The sequence below is a fragment of the Rhopalosiphum maidis genome, chromosome 1 (assembly GCF_003676215.2).
Source record: "Rhopalosiphum maidis isolate BTI-1 chromosome 1, ASM367621v3, whole genome shotgun sequence".
Lineage (NCBI taxonomy): Eukaryota > Metazoa > Arthropoda > Insecta > Hemiptera > Aphididae > Rhopalosiphum > Rhopalosiphum maidis.
This window is the reverse complement of record NC_040877.1, coordinates 42,992,264-43,003,855: the sequence shown is the minus strand read 5'-3', so window position 1 is coordinate 43,003,855 and position 11,592 is coordinate 42,992,264. Positions and strand designations below refer to the sequence as shown.

The 11,592-nt window shown below is 26.3% G+C and overlaps 1 protein-coding gene across 2 annotated transcripts in view; it reads left to right on the top strand.

Moving 5' to 3' along the window:
- Positions 1-9,334: 9,334 nt before the first annotated feature.
- Positions 9,335-11,592, top strand: part of LOC113549815 (formin-like protein 8) — a 41,466-nt gene continuing 39,208 nt past the window's right edge. Inside the window, exon 1 of one of the 2 annotated variants that reach the window (XM_026951285.1) lies at positions 9,335-9,458. The gene's annotated coding sequence lies outside the window, so the exon portion shown is untranslated. The remainder of the gene's footprint in view (positions 9,459-11,592) is intronic. The other variant, XM_026951286.1, reaches the window with a different exon arrangement.

The window sequence follows — 11,592 nt, the reverse complement described above, 5'->3', positions numbered from 1 at the left end:
AAATGAGTAATGCTCTGCTGTTTGTATGAAGTGGGTCACTATTATGGATGGGTTAAATTTTAATTCATAGATATAGTTTATAACAACAGTGGCCAACATGAAAATATTCGCGAGACATATGAATAAATATAATGATACCAAAATTCAAAATAAATACTTTTTATTTAATTTGATATTAATTTTTATATATGTATACTACTAAAAAAATTTGAATTCCTAATAATAATAAGTATATTTTTATTTTATAAAAAAGACGTAAGCCGCAAACTGACTACCCCTAATATAAGTTATGATACAATCATTGTATACAAAAAACGATTCTGAGTGGAGATGGTCTGTCAACCTACCTATATTACTAAATATATTTCAATATTTCTTATGTTTTTTTTATATAGCTATTCAATAAGTCATTTAATGGTACGGTATTTTGATATCATTGTTTCCGAAAATATTGTATTTATTATATTATTCGTATTTAATTATTATAGTAATAAATATTTTTACCATACTGTACCAACTTATATAACTTAAAATTTAATAACATCTTTCTGTAAGTATTGAAAAACAGTAAAAATAGATTTACATATAAAAATGGACTATATCTTTAAATAAATAATCAACAATGTCATTGCGTATAGTAAATATTATATATTTATAATATTATAAAAATATACGTTAAAAGTCGAATAATGTTCATAAATTATAACAAAATGATTAACATCGTTATTAATCATTTAATAATAAGTTTAATGCTTAAAATATATATATTAGATTCTTTCTAATTTGGTAAATAAACTTATAAAAAACCTTGGATTACATTTTTGCACTTTTCCCAGTAATAGATGTTTTATCAATATTTATAGAAAAATAATGAAAGAAAATAAAAAATTAATTTGTCTATAAATAACTCAAAATAAATAAAAACTATATTATGTAATATTTATATAAAATTATAATATAAATACTATCTGAGTACATCTAGTTTTACGGTTATTCATTTTTGAATTATAACAAAATGAAGAAATCAATTTTGTCAAGAACTGGTTTTGTGTAAAAATTCCATTTTTTATATATTTTTTGAAAATTTTTGTTTTGTTTTTTCCCTGAAATCAGGCTCAATATTGAAGATTGAATCATTTTTCTGGTATCTACAAAAACTGTGGACAGATATCAGATACAGAAATTAAAAACATGAACACTTTATTGTACAACTAAAACATTCATCGTTTCGTTCATAATTTATTAGTTATAACTATAATTACAAAGAATAAAATATTTATATAAACTGCACTATTTTAAATGTGAAATGAACAATATCGAGTCATCAAGTTATCGATAATTTGTTGCCCATAACTAAGATATTATGTAAATAGGTCAGTTTTTAATAAAAATTATAACCATGTTTTTTTTTTAATAGATGAAGTATTAAAGAGTAAAGGTAGACGTATAAATATAGTTATACTTATCTGTATACTTATCTATTTAGATCTGTAAATTTCGTTGGTTATAAAATGTACACTGTCCGTCAACAAATCAGTCTGGAAATAGTATCATTACGATATTAACTACGTTTACTTTTGAATTATTTGCCCAAGACTCTCTTCAACGCGTTATACACGATGCCGTCTTCCGCAAACATATTACACTAATAATTAAATGTACGTATTACATACAGATTTAAGTGACACTTGTAAAGTTACCTCCCTCCTCGACATTTCACACTCGTTAGTCGGCACTACACGCAATAATTATTATATTCTGAAGAGTTTGTTACCCATAACAAAGTAGTTCTAAATAAACTTTCATATAATTTTAATTTAAACGTGAGTTTGATATTGACAAAGTTTTTAATTACGCTTAGCTTTGCCTTCGTTTAAGAAGTTGATATAGTTGCAATTTCGTACGTACAACCATAATAACCACTCGAGATGGATTTATTTAAATTATTATCGTACATTTTACGTGAATTTAATATAGGAACATTCAGTTTATAATAATATCGTTGCAATGTTTTCGACAATTTTCTGACACGAAATGGATTGACACGGTTAATTTTTCCATCACAAACTTAATTTGTAAAGAGGTGTAGCTAACAAGCGCATGCCATTTTAATGTTTTATATACGCGCGTGAGTATAACATACTTATTTTTCTTTAACCACAGACTCGATTAGAGTACTAATATAGTTTTGTCAGGCTGATTTTATTTTCAATATGGTTTTTGAGAGAAATACATGTACCTATTGTAAATATTTTTGGACATTATGAGGCTGTATATCTTCATAAATTGTATATAATAAGTGCACAAAACGGTATCCTAAATATTATAATAAAGAATTTGATCACAAAATATATAACGTATTTCACGCTTAACAAATATTTAATATTTATTCAAATGAAATAGCAGCTAACCTAAAATCTTCAGTCAATTTTTTAGATTCTTATAAAATATCAACATAAGTCATATATTGAACTGATGAAATTAAAAAAAATAATATACTTATAGTCTTAAAATCATAAAAATAATCCCAGTAAAAATAATGTGTTTATTTTTAACAATTAAAGGCGAATTTTCACCTAAAATTAAACTTGCGCGATAGATCACAGACGCTGATGGATTTTATTTGCTTGGTTTACATAAATATTGTGTAAGTTGATTGGTTTTATCTAAAATAAGCTGTTTAATTTTAAGTTCACATCCAAAAATCGTAAATGTACCTACTATGTAAAGCCATTAAAACGATAAATAATCAATAACAATAATTAATAAGCAATAATGTCCAAATTACGAGGGAGTGACGAGTGTCTTGGGATTTTATGGTATCATTCAATTAATCAAATTATATAGGTACCGGAATGTGAACATATAGCTAAATAATATGACTGAAATATTAATAATTCAACAATCAACGGTTACATAATACGCATTAATGGTAAATTATTATTGTATGTAATACATAAACAGTTTAGTAACGGTTGTTAATTAACAATATAATGTTTATTACGATGTAATGGAATTATTTTTAAAACAAATAATAAATAGAATAGTGTTTAATTAAAACGTTCAAATTAAAATGTTTTCTTCTAAACCAAAATGTAATTGCATTGTTAATCTAAATAAATTATAAAGTAACTAATTCACAATAATGTTTGTTTCGATGATCATAATTAAATGACCACTTTATCTTTTAGGATGAGAGTATCGACCAATGACACAATGCAAAATAAAAACGTTTACCTATTACATTTTATAAGGCAGTTATTATTAACAAAATTTATTTTCTCGTATTATTCTAAGTCTACATCAAACGTCAACGATTATAAGCATGTTTTTCTTAATTTTTAACTGTGTCTTCACATTTATTTATGTCAATTAAACACTTAAACAGATTTCCAATATATAAGTACCTAAAGAAAATTGATGAACTGTATATTTCTGCCGTTATAATAAAAACGTTGAAATAAAAAATTGAATGACCATAACTTATCAAATATCATATCGAATCTATTTTTTGTGTGTTATTGGATAAAAACAAACCAACCATTGAACTTGATAATTTTTTCAATTTCAGTATTATTATTTTTTTTATTCTTTACAAATAGGTCAAGTTTCTATGAAATATTTCCCATGGTACTCGTAACTTCGATAATATTAAAAATCATCAATGAAATCCGTAAAAAGTTTTTATCAAAAACGTTTATTTTATTTAGTTTAAAAGAAACTAAAAAAAAAAAAATCATCGTTTGGTCATAATACATTTAAAACACAATAAATAATAACATTATTTTAGTTTTACATTTTAATTATATTTCAATTTTATACATATATCTTAATAAAATTTTTTAAAGTATTTGTGAAACGCATTGATACTTTGATACTTATTATGTATAGAAAAGTGTTTTACTCCAGATCAAATTGAAATAAAGATTTTAAAAAAGAAAACCACTTATTAGGATCTTTATAGTCGATTGAAACGTTCTGTATTGGGCTCGATATTATTTCTATTATGGAAGCAATACTAATAATAGTCCAGTTACAATATACATATCAACAAAACAATAATATAGTTTTTTTTCTGGACTCTAAAACAGTATTCGAGCCGGCCAGATAAAAAATATTTACACACACACAAAGATATACTTACGGGTTATATTATTATACGTACCTACATGAACCGATTCCACACAAACGCACCGTGTCGTTGCTGGTTCGGTTGTAAATAGTTATTTGAGCATTATTATTGTGCTATACCAACGATATACAATATTTACACGGTCCTCAATCTTGTACATTTTATAATATAAATTCAGCGATACGACTCGATTAACCGAAATAACGATCATTTGTCTGTTCCGGTTGTTCCGCCTTCTCTAACAGTGTAGGTATAGATCGCCGCGTCAATCGTGCCTACGGAATCGTACGTATAATATTAATATTATATAATATCTCGGTTAACTAAGCATTACCCTACTGACCGACCTGTGAGTAGACAAATAATTTTACGGATGCTTCCGATCATATCCGTATAATAAACACTATGAAAAATTATAATATACACGTGTATATAATATAAAGTATACACCGAAGTCTTGCCCAATTAATATATTATGGTCGATTTCACGCGTTGCAAATCAATTCATAGTAGGTACCTACCATTATTATTATTTATGCTCGGTGCAGACGTTACAGCGCTCATCGTTATTTACTTTTTAGGTGGACATCGATACCACCGTATATATTTTAGGTTTTTATTGATAAAAAGAACACATACTTATTGAAACGCTTTTATTTTACACACTCGTATAAATCATAGCAATCTATAGGCTTATAATATTACATTATATATTTATTTACACAATAATAACAAAAATACGTACAAATAATACTTATAGTACACACAACGAGATTTCAAAGTAGCGCACGTATTAAACTATTTAAAATAGTATCTGTATCTGTGCAGTCAAAAGAAAACTTTCTGATTGTCTCCTCATATATTTGTAAAATACTGCAGAAATCTGAATAGACGTCATTATATGCTTATCATATAAATTGTGAAATGCATATATTATTTTAGAATTTTTAGACATAAGTTCAATGAAGCCAAAAATAAAGGTACCTACTTATTAATAAAAAAATAAAAAGGGGGTATAACTAGGTAACTGTGCTGTTGTACATTAGTCGAATGTACTTTTTCATTTAGGAGTAAGTTACTTTAATGTATATATGTTAAATTTAAATTCAATGATAAATCATTACATACGAAAAACGATTCTCAGCAAAGATGGTTTGTCAACCTATATTACTAAATATGTTTAATGATATATTTCTATTGCTATTAATTAATAATTTATTTTACTATTGAAATACAGTAGGTGGTTAAATTATTTTTTATCAAAAACAGTGCATTTGAAAATGTAATTTTAAAATAATAATATACATTAAAAATGTTAAATATCCATAAATAATATTTTTAAATTACAACAAAACTTCAAATTTTAATTTTAAAAGTATAAAAAAAATTGTGTTAATTTGTTTTTAAGATATTTTTATTACAGTATGAAATACTCATAAAAAACCATGTTTTAAAAGCTTACACATTTTGACCCAACAAACATTTTTTAATGGAAATTTATAAGTATAGTTATCTATAAATAACTCAAAAAGATTCAAAATATTTTTAAAATTGTATTACATAAGAAAATTTAAGTTATTACGTTGAAATAATATATGCAATGTTACAGTATATTTTATAATTAAATGTTACAGCTTAAAACTATTTTATTGTGCATACTACTCACTTAAAACTGTAATATTTAAAATTATTTAAAATTATATTATTTAAAGATTGTCAATCCGGAAGATGTATTACTAAGTTATTAGTTATAATTTTAACTATTCTAAGATATACCTAGAAAAATCTAGGGAAAAAATCTATTATTTTCAATTAGATCACACTCAATAGATATCGAAAAACTTTTTTTATCAATCACATTTTTAGGTTAAGCCGGTATCATTCTAAAGATGATTGATTATGAATACCATTTGTGGCCATATAAGCTGATGTAACAGTAGGTATATACAATATACGTTGTAGAGTATCAAAAAAAAATTATAATATACGATATTTGGTTAAAATATTCAAATAAAAATCATTTTTCCTCTAATGAATTTTCGTCGGTATTGCACGGTTTAATAACGATACAGTACAATATTTACTATTAAACTGTATAATTTTAAGCTTAGTTCTTGTTGTATACAATATGTGTTGTATGTATAATAGTAATTAGACCAGCGCTCGAAACCTAATGAAATACATGTTTGCAAAACATTAGAATATTATAAAAAATGTACAATAAATTTGATATAAATTTCTCTTATAATAATATTTAAGTTTTATTTAATAATTTGACATTAATGAATCGATTTTAAAATGTATTAAGTATTTATATTATTATTAATGATTAATAAAATCGGCTAAATTACGAATTAAAATATACTAAATACTTTAATTCGTGGGTTAAATATTTATGGTTTATTCACTTACATCCGAAAATTTGGAAATTAATAACGAAAATGCAGGTTACAAGAAAATAATAGCGCAGCATGAATTGAGAAACATTGGAATATCGCCAATCGTAAACGAATAATAAAAGTAGAAAAATGAATTACATAATATCTCTGTGATCTGTGAATCTATTATGCTATATTGTCATTTCAAAATGTCTGCTCCGTGTTGAACTATTATTATTTATATTATACTATTTAAATTAAAAGCTTAAAAGACAATTTTTCTACATTTTTAAATCGAGATATTTTGGCCGTGGATAATTTGACTATTGGATATTGTGTCGTTTAATATTTTAACCTAAAACCATACTATACAAACTCGTAAATTCATTATACTGAAATATTATTTAATTCAATGAGCTTTGAATCCAGAGTTATTTTAATTTCATGTACATTGAAATTATTTAGATATATAACAAAAACCATATTATTATACCTATGTATTACTGAACAGGTGTTATGAATTCTACTACCGTGTGTCCGTCACGTCTGTGATTAAGCTTCCGCCTTTTGTTACGACCGATTATTGAACCTCGTCCAATAACCTTTAACCGATATTAATCGACAACACAATTAATCCTATAAGAGGTGACTTGCAACAAACAATGGTTAAAAACTCTATATTTTTATACAATATATTATATAATAAAATATTTTTTTGCTATTTAAAAAACAAATTTTAAAGTTTTAAAACTAAACATAATTTTAATTAACAGATATATATATATATATATATATATATATATATAATATACTGATTATTGAAGCTAAGTACCCACTATAATGTTGTTTTAAACGGGTTTAAATTCATTTGTAATTTATTCATTTGAGTGCCTACTTAATGATCTACATAATTTGATATTTACATAGGTATGGTCTTAGATATAAATATTCTAGTTAATCCAAATGACATTTTTATCTATTATGTGTGGGTAATCAAATCATATACCTACAATATATTTTTCATGGTCAAATTACAATATTAAAATTATAGGTACCAAGCATATCTATACATTAATAAATGCAATAGCTAGTTTTTTAGTGCACGACTTAAAACAATTTGTACTATAATTTGTACTAAAAATTAGAATACGTTAACAAAAATGTTAAACTGCATCTTAAACTTGGCGAAATCAATTGATACCGAGGCCGTTGAGTCGTGGAAAATATTTAGCGAACTTCAATGTAATAATATAATACCTACATGGTGGCGGCAGCAAGATTGACGTACCCAATATACCTAGCGGCTATCTGCGGGATACGTTTGTCTAAAAATCAAATTAACCCGAGATTAAATCACAAAAAACCATATTTAGAAATCAGCGATCAACCGGTGTTTCGCGATGAATGTAAATATACCTACGTATACGAACGTCATAAATTCATAATAAACCAAAGGTTAGGTATACATTATACATAATAAGAGTGGTCCACCGACACGCGCCATTCCTCAAATCGAACATTGGAGGCGTTTTATCACGACAAGTATACATGTTTTAAATTAATCGATCGCACTAGTTGTTCTCTACAAAGTGCACGGCTTCAGTAATGAGATACTTTAAAACGGTACCTATATAAAATACAAAACACCGCTTTAAAAAGTGTGAGATGTAAATATAGATATTTTGAATCTCAAATAATCATACGTCATAATATTGTAGGTAGTAGGTACACATCACATGAATACCTATACCTACCTACATACGATACAATAAATGTTTTCTTATGTTTAAAAAAAACACAGTATGATAATAAAGTGAGAATATGTGCGAGATATTAAAATTTCGATATACACATTTTTAAAAATATACAAATTCATAACACGCTGTACTAACACTGTAATACCTCATCAAATTGAGTTATTGGCCAATATTAGTGTTACGACTATGATGTGTACAGGACACAAGATACTCGTACGTGCATTCGACTGGTTGCCGCGTCGGCGATCTTTCAAATAATAATTAACCTTCCGCTGTTTAGTTAATAAAAAAAAACTTTAGACCCGATACATTTACATTTACATTTCAGATGCTGTACGTATACGCATTACTACAACAGTGATCAATGGTCCATAGGCTGACAGCCGTCGCTTTATATACAACACAAATAATAATGTCACATCAGTGGCAATAATAATAACAATTATGTGACGTATAGCCGCGGACACGCGTGTCCGACATTGTACCTATACGGCACGTATAATGTATTGCATCGTATGTATACATATAGGTACTTACTGGAAATATCTATTATACGGAATTATAATAATATAATACACCGACCGCGGTGGGTAAAAAAAACGACGAAAAAAACGAAGTGTGGGCCGTGTGCCTTGGCAGCACAGTGATGTCGCCGACGATCGTCAGAGGCTGAGGCGGCAGCGGACGAACAGGCGAAATAATAATATAATATTATAACAATATTATTATATATTAGACGTGCCCGCCGCCCGAGCGTGGGGGAAACGGCCACGGCGCGGCGACGGCGGCGATTGCGAATGTTCTAAAAATCGTATTTTGTAGTTAGTTGTTATCTGCAGCGATTCGTTTATAACGATTTTTACTGCACCGGCCGAAATACAAATACGACGATCTAATATATTACGCCGCTAATACTCCAGTGCGTTACATTTTTTACTCAAAATTAAACGATGTGTGTGTAATAATCGTTGAAGTACTATATCATATTATCGGCAGTACGGTCGCGACCGACTAATTGCTATTTTTTTTAAATTCTTTTTTTTTGGTTTTTTTTTGTTTATTTTTACTGATATTATTGATATTATTTTGCGCGCGTGCGAGTTCAAGTCTCGTGGCAGATTTCAAATTCTCCGAACAGCAGTCCACCGCCTTTCAACAGCAGACATTTATCAACATTATAATATATACTAGGTAATAATATACACTTAAGAAAGTTTTATCGTCTTGACAAAATTCATTCTTATAACCTATATTACCGAAAAAAATTAGTTGATTTCGTTTAATATTATGCCTAATAAATGTACAATGAACACGTTATTATACTAACGATACACCATATAGATAGTAGGCACCTAAGTAAAATATAGTTCGTTTGACTTGCGGTTTAGTACAGGCAATAAAATAATAATATAAGTATTAATACCTATTATATACGTAAATCTATTCATGGACTTATCGCGTTTTATCTTTTGTGTTCAGTGAAAATTACGAAAACGAATCATGTAAAACATTTGATCAGGTATTAATTTTTATTCTTAGAATTAACTATAAAATTTAATAAAATACAAAAGAAAATTTTCGATAAAATTAAAATATAATATTAACTGTGTACAAATATGTTAAAAAGCTTGTACAAATAATCGTTTGACTTTTCAAAATACGTTGAAATTTTAGAATCTAAGCGGAACGATGAATGTATTGATTTTATAATAATAAATTATATTTTTTTGTATCTGAAGACACACTTTTTCTAGTAGATAATTTTGCACTTGAGGATCGGTTTTTGGTAGCAAGTTTTGCATATTTGGTATTTTTGGGAGTCAATAATAAAAAATAATCGAAAAACAAAAAGTAAAAAATATGGAAATTTTTTTTCGTAAAACCAGTCTGGCAAAATAGATTTTCTTATTTTGATGTAACTTAAAAACCTAAAACTGTAGATACTAGAAATCCTCGCCAAGTATTCCGTATATTTTTCATATACCAACTATTTTTTTTTATAATAATTATAGTTATGATTTTGACGAAAGTAGCAAATTATTTTGTAGTTAAAATTTACCATTACCAAATATAATCATTTATATTGTAAATATTCATCTATGTACTATCTCATGTACTTTAATCTTAAAATTGTTTAATAGATTATGTTTTTTAACTTTGTAAGACCAGGATGTTAATTTAATATTTAAAAAAATCTTTCTATATCTACCTACTTATATAGAAGTCATAGGACTAATGACCACATAGTCCTAGTTGTTGAAGCCAAAATTTAATTTTCAAGATCAACACAAAAAAAGTTTTGCAGCAATTAAAAAATAAAATTGAGTGTAGTTCAATAATTTATTATAAGAATCTAAAATTTAAAATTTAACGAAATTTAATATTCACGCAGTCACGCATAAATGGATAATTTCTCATCTAACAATTTTCTTATTTTGTTTGATTCAAAAATATTATTCGTAGGTACTTGGAACTTTTAACGTATATTATTATATTTTATACAGACAAATTTCAAATTCAATTATTTCGGCAAAAATTAATCCAACCTATCAAGCTACTTAAAATAAAATTAGTCCCTTTAATATATAAATATATATCATAAATTTATAAAATATACTTAGTAATATAGGCTGATTTTGCTTAGAATCGTTTTTCATATGCAATGATTTATCATTGAATTCAATTTTAACATATACATTACAGTGACTTACTCAATGTGCACTCAATACCTACCGTACAGCAGAGCGGTTACCTACTTTCCCACTTTATAACATTATTACATTTAATTCAATACAAAATATATCTTTTTTAATAACAATGTACTTATGTATACAAACCGTATCCCCAATTATAGTAAAAATAATGTCTTAAACTGATTTTTTTACTACCTAATCGTAAAATACATTTGATACTATGTATTATTTAGTCACATTAAAATTTTGAACTTAATATTATTATGTTTTTTGTTTATATATATAAAATCATATATAACTATTTATAACATATATTTTTACAAATGGCCTTCCAGTATTATATAATTCCAAAAAGTAGATTTATCTATTAACATTTTTCGTTTTTTTTTTATTTTTCTATTTAAACCGGTTCGTATGATTTCGACAAATAAGGAAATACGATTCACCTTTAACTTTTCATTGATCAACACCAAATTAACAAAATGTTTAGAATATGAAGACTTTCGAATTTCGAAAGTAAAACCTATATTTATAATGGCTGATATTATACTCGTAAAAAAGGGGTGTGTAATAACAAAATTATTCTACCTTTTCATACTTGTAATTTCGAAGTATGTATAAAATAATAATAA